The following is a 21,356-nucleotide window of genomic DNA, read 5'->3' as shown; positions in this document are numbered from 1 at the left end:
GTAGAAGATTGAAACTTCTTCTAGGTTTAGAAGACTTGACCAACCTAAATTGATTGATTGGCTCTCCATTCTTTTATCTTTTCCATTGTAAGACTCTTCTTATGCTTCACAAAATTATAAGCAAAAAAACAAAAAAGAAATATTTACCCTCTGAAAGTAATTTCCAAGCACGTGACATGACTTTCCTAACTCCAAATATGTGCACAAAGATGAATGGAAGATGGTAAGCTCGAAAAAACATCGATGAATATCGGGGTTTTAAAGGACAAGCTGAGTATGTTGATGGGAGAATATATTCCTACTCAGTCAAATCTGTGCTTTCATTTGCTTTGGAAAAAGTTGAAGATGGTCCACACTTACACCCCCCAGTTAAGTTAGAAGGTTTAGAAATTGTATCTCCTCCTTCTTATTGGGCAGAGGCGCATTTTAAAGATTGCATGACCCATTTAGGGGGTGGTATGTTTTGTGCAACTGAAAGTGGTTATAGCAGACTAAGTGGCAAATATCAGTATGCTTGCATTACAACCTTTTCTATCTCTAAATTCTGCTAAAGTTCAGACTTTGCATTCTTCTGTTCGTATGGTGGATATTGATCATCGTGATGGTGCTGGTCTTTGTTGTTGCTTCAGATTGTAAGTCTTACCGTTTTGCTACTGTTGCTCTTCTTTTTTCTTTCTTATTGTCATTGTTCATCATTTTCAATTTTTTTTTTTTACTTGGGTTCTTTTAGTTTTCATTTTTAGTGCATATGTTTATGCTTAGGATGTACAAAAATGGAAGGGCTAAGATGAAGTTTAAACAACCGACACAGCTTACGTACATGTAATTCTCATTTTAGAACTTGATCGGCAATAACTTTTGAATTAGTTTTTAACATTTTGACTAACGCAATATTTATTGTTTCTAGTAATTTTAGCATTCTGTAGCATAGTTTTTATAATAGCTTTAGGAACTTTTTTTTATGAGACATTTAGCGTGCAAAAATTAATTTTTTTTTTTTTACAATCATACTCATTATTTTTTGTTTCCAAATTCAACTGATTACACAACTAACCACATTTCATTTTAAATTAAACAGTTGGTTAAACCATTATTTTTACCAACACTTCTAATTTAAACCTCTTTATAAACAATTACTACAACACCAAATAACTACTAAAACAACTAAAATTGCCTTATATGCATTAATGAAATTTTAAAACATAACAATATGTATGGCTGAATATATAAATTCACCTCTTAACTTTGCAACTTTAACTTTATGGCACCTTGAACTTGTAAATTTAGTTAATATTACACATCTCTCAATATTAATATCAATAATTTTTAAGTTTTTTGGCTTGTATCTGTAAAATATCGACATTGTTTGTAGTTAACATAACTTTTTGAATAATAATTTTTATAAATTTCAAGCTTTTGTTGAGTGTTCAATTGATCTAATTTTACAAGTTGAAATTTTCAATAAAATAAATTTGAAAATTAAAGTATTTAATAAATGTAATTTTATAAGTCGAAGTATTTAATAGGTCAAATTAAAAATTAAAAGTGCCAAAAAATTAAAGTAATAAAATTCAAGGGGAAATTTATATATTCGGTGAATATGTATGGACTTCTAGGTGAATGGCAGCTAATATGGTCGTTCATGTTGGATTTGCATTTTGTTGCCGCTTTCTGTTACAATTTTTTAGTCTGGATTACTCCATGTCTATTAATATAAAATTTTTGTTCTTTGTTTGAGAAAATATAAGTTTCGTGTTAGAAATAAGTAATATTGTAAATTACTATTAAAAGAAAAAAAAAAAAATATGTTCTTTCAATTCTTATTGATTCATATCTTTCATAAAAAGCAAATTTCATAATAAGTATTTTTTAATCCACTAGTTTTTCATTAAAAAGATTATTAAATATATATAAATAAATTATCTTTATTTTTTAAAACTTTTAGAGTTTAACTATTAAGTGAAATTTTTTAAATAATTTAAATATTTTTTAATAAAACATTAAAGAACTTTAAGAGTGAATAAAAATTTAAAGAATATAGATCTAAAGAATAAAAATCTAATAGTTCTAAAATAATTTTTTTTCCATTTGTTATTAATTATTATTTTATATTTATGGTTACAAAACATAACACAAGGAGAATGTTAAAATGCTAATAGTTATTAGTGTTATAAAATTAGTTTGAAAATCTACCTCCCTCGTCAGTGCACTACGAGTATGTTGTACGGCGCAATGCGCTGAGTCTTATTTTTTTTTAAAATAGATAATATAGTAAGAAAAGTGAAAATTTATATTTAAACTTTTTAAAGAAATATAATGGAATGGATAGCACATTATGTAAAAGCTATATTAAATATTTTTTTTTTCAAAAATTATAAATAGTTTGATATTTTGATCATTTTAGAGGCTATTTGAGTTGTAGCTACGTAGGATTTAAGTTAAAATATTGTAATTGTGTAATCAAGAAAAGAATGATTGTTAAAGCTAATAAACTTATTTCATTTTTATCTATTTTATTTTTATTTTACATTGTGCTTTCAAAGTTCTATTTATATTTTTAATGGTACATTATGACAAACTTAAATTTAGTATTTTTTTTTACCACTTTTTACTATAAAAAATTAATAAATATACAAATATGTATTTTTTTTTTTTGTGTTTTTAAATTCCTCAAAGTCTATCAAATAGGTAATATAATTTTTAATGATTTATAAATTATCTTTCATAAATTTCTCATATATGTTTTGGTTAATATTAAAAAATTATTAAATAATCAAAGGATAATATTGTACAAATTGAAGCCATAAGGGTAGAATTGTGAATCGACAACAAAATAACATTATTGTAATTAAAAAATATCAAAAATTAAAAAAGAAATCAAAAGGCTAACTTGAAAGGATGGTGTTGTAATTAAATATCTGTATATGTTTATTTGTAATTTCTCATAAAACAAATGAATCAATAAAACTTATTTTTGTACTTCTTTCTCTTATGTATATTTCTTGAATACTTTCGTTAATACAATTTACAGATCTACATTCTCTGTAGATTTCACCATTTTCTTTGAATCCTAAGCTTCTGATCATGGTATCAGCGTCTGCTACATTGATATATTGATTGAATCTTCATCTTCTACATTCCCTTTCTTCTTCATTTCTGCATCTGGATTGGAGAATGCCTGCAAGTTAACCACACAAGTCAGTGATGACAGAAACACCACATGTGAGAGCACACATGGAGGAATCTGATGCAATGAGACTCTTAAATTCAGGTAATCCTACTACATATCTTGTAAGTGTGCTTCTTAATGGAAATAATTACCTATCTTGGAGTATATCTATGTTAATAAGCCTAAGAAGCTAAGGATAAATTAGGATTTACTAATGGCTAATGCCTTAAACCAGCTGCAAATTCACCTTTGATTTATAAATGGTTAAGAGTTGATAGCATGGTTGTCTCATGGATATTAAACTCAATTTCAAAGGAAATAGTGGAGGCTTTCTTATACACAAACTGTGCTCAGGATTTATGGGAGAAATTGGAACAAAGATTTGGTGAAAGCAATGGCCCTTTGATTTACCAAATTAAGTAAGAAATTTCTAGTTTAAAATAGGGAAACAGTTCTGTTATGGTGTATTTCACCAAAATGAAGAAACAATGGGATGAGCTAACGTGCCTTAGACCTCTACCTATTTGTACTTGTGGTGCATCTAGGTCTATAAGTGAAATTGAGAATGAAGATAAGTTGATACAGTTCCTAATTTGTTTAAATGAATCTTATGATATGCTTTAACCTTATCAACATTTTTAGTTCCTCGTGAAATTTTTAATTTAGTTTTTAATATCATCGTACTTCCTACCAATCATGCATGGTTATTAACTAAAAAATAAAATATTTTATGAATTAACATTTTCTATTTATAAGGATCTTAAGCAAAAGATGCTCTAATATCAAATTAATGTTACAAAAAAAAAAAAAAAAAAAAAAAACACTAAATATGAACTAGCTTTTGTATGTCCTTTAACCAAAATAAGTTAAAAGAAATGAATAATAAAACAAAGTATACATTCTCTAACAGACATAAAATAGAAGAAATAACCGATAATATCACTTTGAAGAATTTATCTCATCAAAAAAATTTCTAAAGTTTCTTCCAATCTTGTATAAGAGATTTATTTGTACTTTGAATTGTGATATTTTTTATGGGAAAATCTATTTTTTTCTTAAGATCATTTAATTCTTTATGTTCCAGTTTTGTTTGCTTATCATCATCATCTATAAATGAAGCTTTCATAAATTTAATACAGTCTTCGAGTACAATAATACTATCAGCATTATCCATCTTTTCATGAAAATATCCTTTAGGTGAAGGCATTTCAATGTCAACAATGCTTCTCTTTATATGATTGCCAGTGCACAACATCCATTTCAAGTGAAAGTTTTAATATAATAGGAAAAAAATAGGACATAAAATTAGGGGTGAAGTAATATTTCGTTCCTCGATTTTGGTCAAATATACTACTTGGTGCTTGCTTTGGCAGAATATATGATTGTATCCATATTTTACCGTCGTCTACCTATTTTTGTGTTGTTTTACCGTGGGTCAAAGTAGTGAAGTGCAATCAAAGTCAAAGGAGAGGTAAGAGTTTTTTATAACTAAAATATCCTTAACCATTCATCCTTTTTCTTCTCTCAACTTTTGATAGTGGTTCCAGTAGGAGTTTCTAATTCGTTGGTTTCTCCATAAATCAACTGAAAAGGATCTGTATAAGGAGATTTCTGAAGCAGAGAGACATCTAGATTCATCTATGTGATCCAAGGAGTCAGTTTAGGATTTAAGAAAAGAGGCCTTTCTTTCTATATCTCCAAAGCACGATTTGTTCCAGGATCTTAGCCTAGACTTTAGTAATTTTAGCTTTGTCCCCACTCCTTTTTTGACTTGTGAATCAGAATAGGGCAATGATCTGACAATGTGAAGCCTTGTTGGAAGCATATAAGTTCACAAGAGTAGTGTCCGTTTGAAGATTTAAAAGAAAATCCAGAGAGTAATGTCCGTTTAGGATCCGGAATTTATAATTGTGATTACTCCTCCTGATGCATTAGAAGCTGGAGACGCCAATCACTCGAAATCCGAACTGCCCCAAAGACTTTGAATAGTCTTTTTATTAACAATGAAGAGTTTTAATTCCTGAATGGAAAAGATATATAGAAAGTTGAACTTTCTTCAAAATACACCTAAGCCCCCTTTTCTTGACAGAGGAAGAAGCTTCCCTCACATCCCAAGATAAAAATGTCATTTAAGGATGTTATTGTCCGCGAGCAAAGAATGATCTCTGGTATTCAAGTTCTGAAGATTTCAACAAAATCAGTTTTGTTCTTCCTATTTGTGAGGCCAAGAAAATCAACCATCTCCCATGTTCTTTCAACTTCTAGTAATGGATCAAAATCCAAATGCTCCATGGATATAATAGTATGGTTCCTGTTGCAAATTTCACTATCCTATAGAAAATTAAAAGGTCTACAAGACTCCATTGTTGCTACTGATTGTGTGATGGAATTGATTCTTGAAGAGTTCTTGAACTTGGGTTTTCCTTTACTGGTCTTTTTTGCTTTTTAGCTTTCCACAGGCAAAATTGGACAAAAATAATTTTCTCATTCAATTGTATATATATCTCTCCTTATTTGGGACCCTATTCTATTTACCTCTTTGGGCTTCTATTGAATCGAGAAATGGGCCTATCTCATATTTCTTAGAGTTCCAAGGATTCATAAAAAACCATTCAAAATATTTAATTTATATTTAATTTTGAAATTGCCTATCTCGATATCTTATTTGAATAAAGTTTTATTTTATAGGGCGGATCCACTCATCAAGCTCCCATTGAAATAGGAATAAAAATCCTTTCCGACATCGTCCCATTTCGAGGACTCACAGAGATCCCTCGGGTGATGCCGCAATCTGTTCTACGCACAAAAGCGCCATTGAACTGTTGGAAAAACCCTGGGCCCGCTTACGGAAAGTGGAAATAGAAGCAAATCAGTTTCGAATGAATGGATACTCTGAGATAGAACGAGAAAAATCGAATTTGATTAATTCAACTTGGTTTATCTCTCCATCGAATCAAATTAGCCAAAGGCGTACGTTCATGAGCCCACGCTAAAGTTTCAATCAATTCCTGCCAATATCCACGCCAAGAAATTAAAAACACGTTCGTCTTGGACCAGATCTAGAACTACCCTCCACAGTAGTCCTGGCTGTAAACGATGGATACTGGGCGCTATGTGTATCGACCCGTGCAGTGCTGTAGCTAACGCGTTAAGTATCCCGCCATTGTTCTAGGGTTCTTCCTATTCGTAGGTCATTTATGGCACGAGGGAAGGGCTTGTGCAGCTGCAGCAGGATTTGAAAAAGGAATTGATCGTGATTTTGAGCCTGTTCTTTCCATGACTCCCACATGAAATATACCAAAATTAAATTAAATATTTATTTCTAATAAAAAATAAATAAATAAAAATAATATTTAAACTCTTTACGCATTCCTTTTATACATAGATACACATTCAGGCGCACATACACCCAGTAACAATTCAAACTAATTAAACAAAATTTAAATAATAAAAACTATGCAAAACATTGTGTTCCAATAAAAATAAAAAATTAAATAACACGCACCCCTCACATTCAGACATGGACATTTAGATCGTGAAGTGTGCAAGCACATCTGACTGGGTATGTAAATTACATCTGAGTTGGGTAGGCTCTAATACCATACTAAAACATCTTATTTTTAACGAATTTTTCTTCAATCTTGCAATATAAATCTATGATACCATATTATAACATCTTATGTTAGGATTGATGGTAGTTAAATTTTTTTTAGATACATGGAAGATGCAATAAATTGAAATAACATTGTGCACAACACAATAGGGTAACCCTCCCTTTTTGAATAACATTTACCAAATTAGTAATAATATTTAAAGTGGAGATGACTCAAACTCGAGGACCATACCTGATTGGCTAATTATAGTTAGTTTGTCTATGCATCTCAATATTAAAAATATTTGAATTGCAAATGTTTTATTAAACTGCCAATAACTTTTTCACAATCTAAAACATTACTAATGGTATTAGTTCTTTTACTAATTATCAGTCCTGCTTTATTAATAATCTTATTTGACATATATAACATTAAAAAAAAAAAAAAAAAAAAGGAAAGAGAGAAACTTTATAACCTAGAGAACAAGCCAAAAGCAGGATTGATGGTAGTAAAACCACCATCTAATGCTAAATTATGTCCACTCATATACTTAGACTCATCACTTCCTAAATAAACAGCAGCTTATGCTACATCTTCTTCTGTAAGCTTCACTCCTTTAAGATTTGAATAAACACCAGACTTTGCATCTTCGTTCATTTTTAAAAGATTCATACTCAACGGCGTTTCAATAAAATAACAGGATAAGCAATTCACCCTAATTCTAAACTGGCCAAGTTCCGCTGCTGCATTTTTTGCTAGACCTACAACTCCATGCTTTGTACTAGTGTATACATGAGAAGCAACACCACCTACACTTGAGCAAACGCTGCCTATTGTAATTATACTCCCTTGTCGAGCAGGAATCATCACTCGGGCTGCGTGTTTGGTTCCTATGAAAACTCCAATTAGGTTCACCTTAACAACTCGCTCAAAATCTGCTACGTTATTGTCAACTATGCTTGGTTTATGAGGATCTCCAGTCGCAGCATTGTTCACCATTATATCAAGTTTTCCGAAAATAGAAATCACAGTATCAACTGCGTTTTCAATGTCAGATTCTATTGTCACATCACAATGTACAAAAATCGCCTTATCAGTACCGAGTTCTTTGGACAGTGATTGACCAAGATCATCTTGAATGTCGACGATTATTACTTTAGCTCCATGTTTGCAGAAAGTTCTAGCAATGGATGCACCGATGCTAGTAGCGCCTCCGGTTATCAACGCAACCGTACCTTCAAGTCTAGAATTTTCATGTTTTCAAGAAATAGATACATTGATATGTTAATACTTAATAGTAATTAATTAACTAATATTCAATTTGCAGTTGCAAGTAAATCCCATCTGACATAAGCAAAAACTAAAAATAGTAGAATATGACAAAACTTGATTCTCATATATACTTTTTCTTTGTAAAGAAATACTAAATTCAGAAATTTGATATAATAAGAATTTAAAATATTTTAAAGCAACTTTGTTTTGGATATTAAAAAAAAGAATCTAAATATTAAAATATGTAATCCGTCCTTGAAATAATATGATTTTAACTCTTAGCTATCATAGGAAAAATAAGAAAAAATGTTATCATATATTAACAAAATTCTTAATTTTTTCAAACTCCCACCATTTCAAAATCTCTCAAATTTTTTCACATCACTATTATTATTCATTGGGTTTCCTTCTACCTCTTTTACTTTTTGAAAGATTTTTTAGATTTAAGGTTCCTTAAATAGCGAGTTTAAGAGAATTTACTATTTTGTAAATATATTTAGGCATTTTTTTATTTTTTATTCTTTATAATTAACTGTAAATACCCCATTAATTGAGATAAACAAAACTACATAATTTATTTTTTCGAACCTAAGAGACATGGGATTGTATAATGTATATCCAACCTTAGTGGACAAATTACTATTAATTTAAACATTTGAAAAACGTGAGAAATCAAGACATATTTAATTTTTGTCTATATCGATCTCTAATAATATGAAACTTACTTTTTATCATAATAATAATAATAATAATAATAATAATTTAGACAAATTAAAAAATAATAAATTTGATAAATGTCTTAATATTTTTGAATTGTGCAGAAAGTTGAGAGATTCAAATTAAAAAAAAAAAAATTACTTCCTCCATTCCAAAACGATAGTTCATCTTTCTTTTTTGGTGTCCCAAAATATAGTCCACTTTCTTTTTTTTGCATTATACTTTAATTATTAAATTGTCTACTATACTGTTATTAAAATTTATTTTATTTTTAATAACTCTCATTAATTCTTACTTATTATTGCAATATAATAATTACTTATCTATTATTTAAGATTACATAATAGAAAAATTATATGAATAAAATTATCCTTTAACCATAATAATTATTATTTCTTAATATGTTTGAAAATAGAAAATGAACTATCTTTTTGGGACGGAGGGAGCAATGACGGAGCTAGGGAATCTAGGGGTGGCTCCCGCCCCTAAAAACAATTTTTAAAAATAACACCCATAAAATATTAAAATTTTTTTATTTTGCACTGTAAAATAATAAATATTTTCAATTTCACCGCCCTTAACTTTTGAAAAATTTTTTACTCTCTCTAATTTTAATTTCTGGCTCCGTCACTTGTATTAACATCTTTTAATATGAGGAAACAACATGGTTTAGCTTGCATACCTTCTAGCATTAATTGGAAGAAGTAAATTGGCAGCCATGACCTTGAGAATTAATTGAAGGACCTCCTACTTGAATTGAAATGAAATGAAACGAAACTCAACTCTCCTTTTATAGCCACAAAGTAAGCATTTTTAACATGTCTGAAAACCAAACAATATTATACACGACAACTAGCAATTATTTTGTTAGGTAACATTTAATATAATATTTGGAACAATTTTATTAGGTCACTATTGAAATTACGATATGGTCATTCGAATCAAATCAATGTTATATTTAATTTAATTATATAAAATTTAGCTAATAAAAAATCTGCAAAGAAAATGTGTTCTAATATTTGATTATATAGCCATGTTTTTATTTTTCAAATATTGATATTAATTTAGTCTAAAAAAAATTAAATAAAACTACAGATGAAACGGATTGTTCTAATTCACTCCCCAAAAAGCTTGATTAAGGAGAGAAGGATTGCGTAAGTGTTTTATATATTTTGACTAAACAACCTTATTCTAAATCGATTTGGGATAATAGGTTTGCCCCCATCCAAACATGAACATCTATATTTTTATTACGTATTAGTCTTTTTTTTTATGAGTGTCTAGCATATTGACTATGCTCATTATAGACTATTGTATTTCTTTAATTTTTTTAATTTAATCTACATAATATTAAAGTATAAGTTTTTATTTAAATTAAAATAAATAAAATACTTAATTTGTATTAGACTTTGTTGTACAAGCTACTTATAATGTTACTTCTTATGTTCTTAATTCTATTTTTTTTATAATGAAGTGGTCTCAAAATAAAATTAAATGCGATTCCTAAACCTAAATCTTCAGTTTCTAATTTATAAATGCAATTTCTTAAAACTTTAATAAATGCCAAAAAAGAAAATCAAATCATCACTCAATCTCCAACCTATGTCATCAACTCCAAATCAATATATATATATATATATATATATATATATATATATATATATATATATATATACAACTATAATGAAAAATAATAATACTACATCTGTTCCATAATACTTGTCACATTTAAGAAAATAATTTATTCCAAAATACTTGTTACATTTGTGGTTTCAGGAGTAATAATTTTTTTTTCATGTTTACCCTTTGTATATGACCAATAATTATTACTTCAATTTAATAGTTTTTTTGGGGAACTAATATTAAAATGGTACTTTAGTCAATTTACTCAATAATTTATTGTAATTTAGACACATTTAATAGTGTTCTTAAGAAATGTGAAATTCCAAATGTGACAAATATTATGGAACGGAGGTAGTAAATCATTTTTTACTACTAGGTTAAGAAAATAAATAAGAAGATGATCTGAATTGATAATGCTAATTACTTTGATTATAATGACAGTATTATTTATCCAGTTCATTAGAAAAAGGAATATATGCACATGCAAATAAATTCTTGAACCCCCAAAAGTGACCCAAAACAGAAATCTATAGTTCTATTTTTTTTTTCTGTTTAAACATTGTTTTTTTTCAAGTCAAACAGATTTAGAATATAATATAAAAATATCAAAAAAATAAAAAATATTTAATCATCAAGAAGCCATCTATTTATTGTAAGGGAGATAAAAATATCTTGCTAAATTAAAGTAATAGCAATTACAAATTAATTCAGTAACAAAAAAGAAAATAAAAAAATTAATATTAAAAATAGAACTCTTTCCAAAACTCAACATATAATAAGAAATAAATTATATTTAAAAAAAATTACCAATTGGAATTTCAAAAATCAACCTCTTCTTTAATTGGGAAGGCCATAATTTAATAAAGTTTGATATTGATGGACAAAAAAAAAAAAAAAAAAAAAAACCTAGCATAGCCAAGCCTATAAATAGAAATTACAAAGCAAATCATGCTAGAATTTAACTTTGTTTTTCTATTTTTTTAAGTTGCAAATTTAAAATAAATAAATTAATTAATTAATTAATAGAAAAATATTACTTAAAAAAACGTACCTTTTCAAATAAACCATCAATTTTCCTTACAAGTATACTTTTTTCTTTTTTTATCTCTCTCTTAAATAAAATATTATATATATTATATTTAAAAATTTTTATTTTTAAAACAATATATCAAATCAAATCATACAAACATCAAGAAAAAAAAAGAAAATTAATAAAAAAAAATATATATATATATATATATTTTTATCTCTCTCCTAAGTAAAATATTTTAAATTACAATCAAAATAGAATTAAATATTTAAAAAATAACATATAAAATTTTTAAATGTCTCAGTATATTTATTAAAAAATAAATTTTAAAAAAATAAGCCTTAAAATTTTGAAATCCTTAATTATTTATATGTATTTAGTTAAAAATAGTTTTTATAAATTATATCCAATCAAATAATAAAATACAGTTTTTTAATTGGCTATACTAAAGTTATTTCAGGATATTCCAAACTTCATTAAGGGCGCTTCAAAAATCTCATTATTCTCCCTTTATTCCCACATTTATATATAGAATAGATTTGTGTGTGTCTATATCTATTCCAAACTAAAGGTTATTTTTAGGATATTTCAAATTTCATTAAGGGCGTTATCGAAAATCTCATTATTTCTCCCTTATTTGTATATTTATTTATAGTATAGATATAGATCTGTGTGTGTCTATATATATATATATATATATATATATATATATAGACACACACACAAGACATCTATTAAAAATTTAAGGCCTTAATTACATAAGATTTTAGAAAAGAGATTTTGCTTTTTTTTTTTTTTTGAAATGTAATTCATTAATAATAATATCAGGAATTACGGATAAAACATATAGACCGGACATAGAATTTTGTTATTAGTAACTAATAGAGTTCGCTAATCGTTTAACGAAAGAAAGGAATTCATACCCTTTTGAATAATAAAACCAAAACTAAAAAAAACATAATATTAGATCTTTCCGCTTGGAGTTGATCTTGAAAAAAGATATAAATCTTTATAGCAGCAACTGGTCCATTAATTGATATGGACATCAAAATAATAACTCACCTAAATCTTCTATAATTGGATTTTTTTTTTTAATAATTTGCAACATATGACGAATACAGATGCGTTTCCGTCATTAATAAGCTATTTTTGCAAAATTTACAAATTTATTAATCAAATAATAAAATTTGACGAAATCTATAAATTCTTATTAACTTTCTCATCCAAGATTTCTTAATTTTCTCCAGCTTAATTTTTTCACATCAAATATATATTACAAAGTACATACTCACAAAACAGAAATACAAAATAGCCCCTAACCAAAAGAAATCAGTACGTATTTGCCAAGCAGACAATGGCCAGAATTAATATTTTATATGCGTGCATAATTGTCAAAATCCCGAGTCACCACATATAAAAATATATAATAATTTTATGGGTCAAAATTATGAAACTGATATAAAATTATATAATATAATGAATGTCCATTAAGTTTATTAAAAAAATTATTTATTTCTCCAAAAGTTATATCATTTAAGATGAATGGTTATATCATTTAGTTTGTAAGGTTATATCATTTAGAATGAATGATTATATTCTTCAATATATAAGGTTATTTCTTTTAGATCATATTTTATATCATATAAATACTTTCTATCCTATGAATTATGTAACTAAGATCCTGTTACAAGCAATTAATTTCTCTCTAATCTCTCTTATTCTATTTATTCCATTTCTATATATACTCTCTATTTTTTATATTTCATAAGAAGAACCAAATTAATACGTACTTAAAATCGAATCTTAAGTAAAATCGCATCCAAACCGGATCAAGTTTCTTAAAACAAGTTAAAATTATTTCTTAACATTATACAATTTCAACATAATATTATTCTTTTAATACTAATTTTTATTAAATATTTTATATTATTTTATCACTTAAATATTATTTTACAAAATATGTAAAATCTTACGATTTCACGATCCTAGCTCGATTGGATTTGAGGGTAGGCAATAAGCACACCTTGTAGCTAGGCTTGGCCACGGTTCCGGAACCGGCGGTTCCGGTTCCAGAAAAACTAGAACTGGAACCGAACCGAAAAGGTCCGATTCCGGTTCCGGTTTGGAACCGTCCGGTTTCGATCCGGTTACAAAACCGACAGTTCCGATCGGTTTTTCGGCGAATCGCATAATTTTAAATTTTAAATTTTGAAGACCGGTTTAAAAAAAAATATTTGAACATAAAAAATTAAAAAATACACCTAAAAAATTTTAAAATTTGAAGACCGGTTTAAAAAAAAATTATTTGAACATAAAAAATTAAAAAATACACCTAAAAAATTTTAAATTTTGAAGACCGGTTTAAAAAAAAATATTTGAACATAAAAAATTAAAAAATACACCTAAAAAATTAAAAAATACTTCAATTAAATTTATTTTTTTAAAGACTTGAACTGTTGAACATAATTATTTTGTAAAAAAAAAAATTTCAACTGAATATTTTTTTTTAAGTTTGAACATAATTTAAAAAAAAAAAAGGGCTTGAACTTAATTTTTTTTATTTTAAAATAAAATTAAGTTGCCTACGTATCCTCTTGGGGTTTAGAGGAATCAAAGCCCACGTAGTTCTTACTTACCTTATACCAATTTCACCCCTTTTACCTTAATCGCTATTTGCACCACCGGTTGATGTTCCCGTTGAGGATCCATCGTATAAATCATATAAATCTTCATTTTCTTTTGGATTTTCTTGGGCTCTTAGTTCGGCCTTGGTCCAATCATCCACGCATGCTTATGCTTCTAATGAATCGAGTGTCATACGAGATCGTGTTTCATCAAGTATGTTTCCTCCTTGACTAAAAGCTTGTTCAACCGCAACAGTGGAGACGGGAGCTGCTAAAATTTGTTTTGCAAGTAAAGAAAGAATAGGAAAAGTATTTGCGTGACGACTCCACCAATCTAAAATTGGAAAATCAGTATCTGCATAATCATCACCAAACTCAAAAGAAGTTGTTCGATAATTATCAAATTCAGAAATAGAACTGGATTCCCTTGTTCTTTTTTGTCTTTGTAGTAAATCTTGTTGAGCAACACCAACACCACTTACCCTTTGTGTTGGAAATTGTTGAATATTAGATTGAGAAGAAGTAGAAGTAGAAGTAGAAGTAGATGAACTAGAAACTTGAACAAATTCATTATATAATTGCATAATATTTTGTTTAACTTCATGAATTACTACATTTATATTAACATTATCTTCTACATCAAGATTTAATACATCATAGTAAATAGTCAAATAATCACATAAAACATCCATTCTACATCTAGGATCAAATACAATAGCAACAAGATAAAGAGGTGATATATTTTTAAAATAAGATAACCATTTTTTTTATTGAAAAAATACAATCTTTTAATAAATCATCATTTTGAAATTCTTGGAGTGCAATAACAATATTAATACACATAGGTAAAAATAAATGAGATGTGAGATAATAAACCCCACTAAATTTATAGGTAGCATCATTAAAAATTTTTAAAATATCTAAAATTTTTGCACAAATCTCCCAATTTTGTGGATATAAATTAATATCCTCAATATTATTAGTAACAAAAAAGCATAATAATTCTTTATAAGAAAAAGACTCGTTTACTAATTCATATGTTGAATTCCAACGAGTTGGGACATCCCTTGGAAAATGTTTTGGTCTTTTATTATTTTGTTTACAAAATTTAGCCCAACTTTTCATCACTTGGGGATGTGTCCATAAATATGAAATAGCTTTTTTAATTGGAGAAATAAAACATTCAAGAATTTTTAAACCATCTTGTACACATAAATTTAAAACATGGCATACACATTTTATATGAAAAAATTTTCCACCAATATTTGGTTCACAAATTTTTTTAAGTTCAATAATTGATCTAGTATTTGCAGAAGCATTATCAAATGAAATTGAAAAAAATTTTTTTGTCAACTTATATTCATCTAAAATTGAAACAATTACTCTATAAATATTATTTGCAGTATGTTTATCATCAAAAACACGAAAACCAATAATTCTTTTTTGAATTTTCCAATCATCATCAATCCAATGACATGTAATACCCATATAAGAATGTATTTGCCAATGATCACTCCAAACATCACAACAAATTGAAACACGAATTTTTATTTGAGAAAATAAAAGCTCTAACTCTTTTTTTTCTTTATTATATAAAGAAATAATAGTTTTTTTTACAGTATTTCTTGATACTCTTTTAGCAGAAGGATTTAAAGCTTTTTGACAATAATTATTAAAACCTACTTTTTCACCAAAACTAAAAGATAAATGTTCCATAGAAATCATTTTTGCTAATTCTTCTTTTTGTATTTTTTCAGAATATTTAAATAAAGAAAGGTTAGAAGTGTACCCGGAAATTTGTGTTTGAGACCGATCAACTCCTATTTTTGTTGGATGTTTTGTCTCCAAATGCTTCCAAAATGATCCATAGCCGCTTCCAAAATGATCCATAGCCGCCTGCTTGTTTAGATTTATAAGATTTTTCACAATAATTGTAAATTACATTGTACATTTTCTTACCTTTGAATTTTTTTGTGAAATGAATGGAGAATATGTCGGAACTTTGTCTTGCTCTTGTAACAATTTGTGCTCGTTGCTCTTGCTCTTGCTCTTCATCTTCTTGTAATTGCTCATTAAATTCGGATTCTTGAGTTGGAATATCCAAATTTTCATTTTGATAACCCTCAAAATTAAATTGGTCGGAAATCATATCATAGATGTCGTTTGTAGGGATAAATGATTCTCCAATCTTTCCCTTACCCTTACCCGAATTTGAGTTTCCTCCACTTGCCATTATATGATAATAAGATATAATTTGGAAAATTGAATAAAAAAAATTAGAGACAATAATAACTTAATAAGAGAGATTGTAGAGTAGAGAAGAATAAATGAATAATATAGAGTAGAGTGTAGTATATTGTAGAGAGAGTAAGTAGAGAGTGTAGTATATTGTAGAGAGAGTAAGTAGAGAGAGTTGAGATTTTTTTGTAATGAATTTGTAAATAAATGAGGTATTTATAATAAATCCAAAAATTCATTTTTCCAAAAATACCCTTGAAACTAGCCGTTATGTAGCCGTTTATGGCTGTTGGGAGGGGTAATTAAGAGATTTCACAACAAAATTTAAAAAAAAAAAAATCAGGTCTGACAGTTACAACGGCTAGAACCGCCGGTTCTAACCGGCCTGAGAACCGGCGGTTCCAGTCCGGTTCTAATCGGTTCTCTGGAACAGCCGGTTCTGGTTCCTAATTTTCTGGAATCGGAACCGAATTGAAATTTTTCGGTTCTCACCGGTTCCGGTTATGGTTCCGGACCGGTTCGAACCGACGGTTCCGGTTCCCGGAACCGTAATTTGGCCAGCTTACTTGTAGCTCTCTGTTTGCCCTAAGCATGTTGCAACTCTTTGCCCCTCCACGATTGATTTCAGGATTCTAGCTCGACTGGATTTGAGGGTAGGCACTAGGCACACACTGTAGCTCTGCCCACCCTAGGCATGTTGTAGCTCTTTGCCCTTGCACAATTGATCTCACGATTCTAGCTTGATTGGATTTGAGGGTAGGCAATAGGCACATTCTGTAGCTCTGTCTACCCTAGGCATATTGTAGCTCTTTGCCCCTGCATAATTGCATCCTTTGATGTTTTTATTAATAATATTAGTAAATGAACCCACTTGTACTGATTGAATATTATGATCCTTCTTGTACCCACCTTTCTTTGACGAGAATTGTACTAATTTTTTTAGAGCAGCATATACCATTTTTTAGGCAACATGTGAATTTTTTGTTTATGAATAAGTGGGATAATTATATATTTTTTTAATGTCTAGACCTTTTAAGATATTCTATATTCATATCAGAATATAAATATTTGCAATCAAATACCTCAATCAAAAAATAATTACAATTAAGTGTTTGAATCAAAATAAATTTGCGATTATGTAATGTTGAGTTCGAAATGGTAATTTATGCACAGTGAGACGCACTTTATGTCCCGTCAGCTGCCCATGTAGACAAAACCCTCATGTTCTTAACCATATACAATAATACATATATGGGGCATTGTCCATGTGGATAGCTGACGAGGCATAAAATGGGTTTCACTTTATCCAAATTACCATTTTGGCCTCCCAAAAAGTAGTCTTAGTCATAGCTAATCAGAAAAATATAATTTATTAGTCGATTGGATATACTCTATTAAAATTATTTTTTAAATACATATAGATAATTAAGCATTTTAAAATTTATCTTTTTTTAATTAAGATATTAATTAATTTAATAAAAAATAAAATTATAAAATACATAAAAATATACATGTTCTGCATGTTCTTTCACACATTAAAACTCATTAGAATTACTAATCATTGTTCCGCATGCTAATTAACTTCAATTAACTTTCAAACTTTTAAATTTTTCTTATTTATATCTAACCTATTTATATTTATGTTTCTTCAATTTTTTTTATTTATAAATGCAACACTTTTTTTTTTTTCTTTTTTCCATATATATTGGTTGTTAAGTCACCATATTTCATTAGATCAATATTCAATCCTACAAAAGCAGTTAGATTATTTCATACTATAAATAAAAGAATTGCATATACTCATTCCCATTATGAGTTTCCCGCCTCCTTCTTAGGAAGGTTTTAAATTTCCTCCTTTATTACTTGAATTCAAACCGGATGCATGATTATATATGTAATGCAAATCATGAACCATTTTAGAAATTTAATTAGAGCTAGATACTTCAAAAAAGTTATGCAGCTGAATACAATGCCAAAATAAATTCATCATAAGACACTGTGAAGGTCACATAACTCACAAGTTGTTAGTCTTCATCCCTCAGCCAGTGTGGTTGATAAAAAAAATTGGATTTAATCTCTTTTTTTTGTTTTTTGTCTTTCAACATCAAAATCATAGCCTTTCCAATTAAAAAATGAGCTAATTTTTGAGATTTTAAATTGGTATTTTTTAAATATAATTTATTTTTTATTATATGTTGAGTTTTAGAGAGGTTTATTTTTAATAATAATTTTTTTCATTACTTAATTAATTAGTAAGAGATTTAGATCTCATTTGCAATAAATAGATAGCTTTAATATTATATAAATAAAAAAATTAAACAAGTAAAAAGAATGAATATATAATAAGTATAGTCAATCGTGCAACGCACACTACAAAAAAAATGCTCATTTGCGACCGATATTTGCGACCGCCAAATATCGGTCGCAAAATGGCGACCGATTTGCTACACAAGAACAAACCGTCGCAAAATTTAGCGCAAAAAAATCCCGCGATTTTGTTTCTCAGTTAGCACTACTATGCGACAGATTTGCGACCGATTTTGCGACCGATTTGCGACTAAAGATTATTCAGTCGCAAAATTGCGCGGTTTAAAATTAGGATGAAATTGGAGACCGATCTGCGACAGATTTGAGACCGAAATTATTGAGACCGATTATGTGAGTCGCAAATCGGTCGCAAAGTTACTGCGAAGTAAAACGACGTCGCAGGGTTAAAAATTGCGACCGATAGTAATGTAATTTGCGACCGAATGGTCGGTCGCAATTTTTAGGGCTTTAAACGCCAGACGCCCTCCTTCTTCTTTCTTCTTCTTTCTTTCTTCTCCTCCTCCTCTCCTCTCCTCTGTTCGCAGGCCGCTCCAGCCCCTCCAGACGCCGCTCCAGCCCGCCTGACGCCGCTGCAGCCCCTCCTGACGCCGGTCCAGCCCCTCCGGTCACTCCACCTGTCTTCTTGGACAAAAGTTTGAGGTATTTTGCGATTTGTGTTTGGAAATTTTTTTTTCGTTTTTTTTTTTTTTTTTTTTTTTTTTTTGCGATTTATGTGTATTTGGACATAATTTATGATTTTTTAAAAGTATTTTTGGCTACTGTGAATCTGTGATTAGTTATATAATTTTTAAATTTGGAGATTTAGGATTTTTTTGGCTGCTGTTTATTGAATGTGTTGTGATTTTTTGACTTTTGTCGAGCTGTAATTAGTTGTAGAATTTTTAATTTGGATAATTAGGGTTTTGTTGCTGCTATTTACGAATGGGCTAATGTGAAAAAGGAAAGACACAGGAGGAGAAAAGCAAAGCAAAAAAAAAAAAAAAAAAAAAAAAAAAATTTAACCAATTTAAATTAAGATGCGTATATATATGGTAAAATCAATTCAGTACATTGATTTGGTTGAATTTGGCTTTTACCAATTTAAATATAGTTTTAATTTTAATCAAAAAACATAAACATTATTTAGTTTAGTTCACTTTCTATTGCATAAAATCGAAAAATTCAAAATTTTAATTAAATCATTTAGCCAAAAATTAAAAAAAAATTAATCAAACCGATTTAATTTGATCCAAGTAAATTTAATTTATAAAAAATTCAATTTATTCAGTTTGTATTAATTCTATTCGGTTTGAAACAAACGGATAAATGATTTAAATGATTTGAAATTTAAATCATTGTATTAAGTAAATTTGATAATTAATAAAAAAATACTTTATTATCCTCTAGGAGTGGGATGAGATGGTAGGGGTAATTTCTTCTTTTTTTTTTAAAATTTCCGTATTAAAATTAAACTCTTCAAAAAAATTGTAGTGGGTAGGCACATTATGTAATTTTCAAATGCAAATTGTACACGGTACAGACATTTATTTGCTGGTATATACATTATAAATAGAGAGATCTCATTGGTTTAATATTTGTACCTCTGCTTGAGAGAAACGACAAAGAGCAACTAGAAAAAAATGGATTTAAAGATTTGGTTTATATTTTCTGCCCACTCCCAAACTACTACTTTACCTTCTAAAACAAACTATTAATGTGAAAATGAAAACTGTCTTCGTATCCTTTTTTTTTTGTTTTTTTTTAAATTTTATTTTATCGTTAAAAAATTCTCTAAGAAAAGATATCTAAATAACATAAAAATATTATAGTATATTCGTAACACCAAATCACATAATAGTTTCAATCCCTTGACTTTGTCAATAGGTGCCTTTTCACCACATTCTTTAGTATATTATAAATCTTATAGAGATTATCGGTTGAATTCAAATATAGTTAATCATTAAATCATTCCTTATATTATATCATATAGTTGTTTAATTAATCTTTAACTTGATAATTTCCACCATATGTCGTATGTGCTTTTAGAACATAAAAATAGAATCGTTCAAGTTTTTTATAAATTGGAATAAGCAAAATTATTTTATAAAAAACTAATAAAAACCATTAATATCATTATTAGTGTTAATAAATTAATATATATATATATATATATATATATATATATATATATATATATATGATAACTAAATATTATAACTACATAGTAATAAATAAAAAAATGATAATATTAAAAAATATGTAATTTTAATTTTCAAATAAGACATAAACATGATAGTTTGAATTTTTTTTAATAATAATTATGTTATGATACATGTAATTGATATTACTCTTTTGTTTATAATTATGAAATAATGCATTTTTTTTATTATTGTTGTTATTATTGTTAATTTTTTTTTTTTTAAATGAATGATGCATTTGGTTTGGTTGGAGGCCTAGTAGTGGCCATTTTGCTTTTGGAGAATGTTGGTATGATATATGAGTGTTTATTGAAGTGTTTTTATATTTGAAATTTGATTGAGTTGTGCCGAAGTGCTGCCGAATTTTTTTCAAAAAAATTCAATATGTGGAATTGTACACTTACCTTTATTAGGGTAAAGGTAATAAATGAACTTAGTGAATAAATGAACTTAGTGATTTTACATTTATATATAGGTACCCTTATTATAGAAATAACCTTAGTTAGTTATAAGCGTAAATTGAACATTACATTACTGGATGTTTTAAGGATGGTTTAGACTAATGCAATTACAAATAATTTACCC

General features: G+C 27.9%; 1 pseudogene; it reads right to left on the bottom strand.

Moving 5' to 3' along the window:
* Positions 1 to 7,230: 7,230 nt before the first annotated feature.
* Positions 7,231 to 9,471, bottom strand: LOC149493064 (secoisolariciresinol dehydrogenase-like; annotated as a pseudogene).
* Positions 9,472 to 21,356: the final 11,885 nt, after the last annotated feature.

This window comes from Jatropha curcas, chromosome 10, assembly GCF_041381405.1.
Source record: "Jatropha curcas cultivar XTBG-Jc1 chromosome 10, XTBG_Jcur_1.0, whole genome shotgun sequence".
Classification (NCBI taxonomy): Eukaryota; Viridiplantae; Streptophyta; class Magnoliopsida; order Malpighiales; family Euphorbiaceae; genus Jatropha; species Jatropha curcas.
This window is presented reverse-complemented; position numbering and strand designations above follow the sequence as displayed.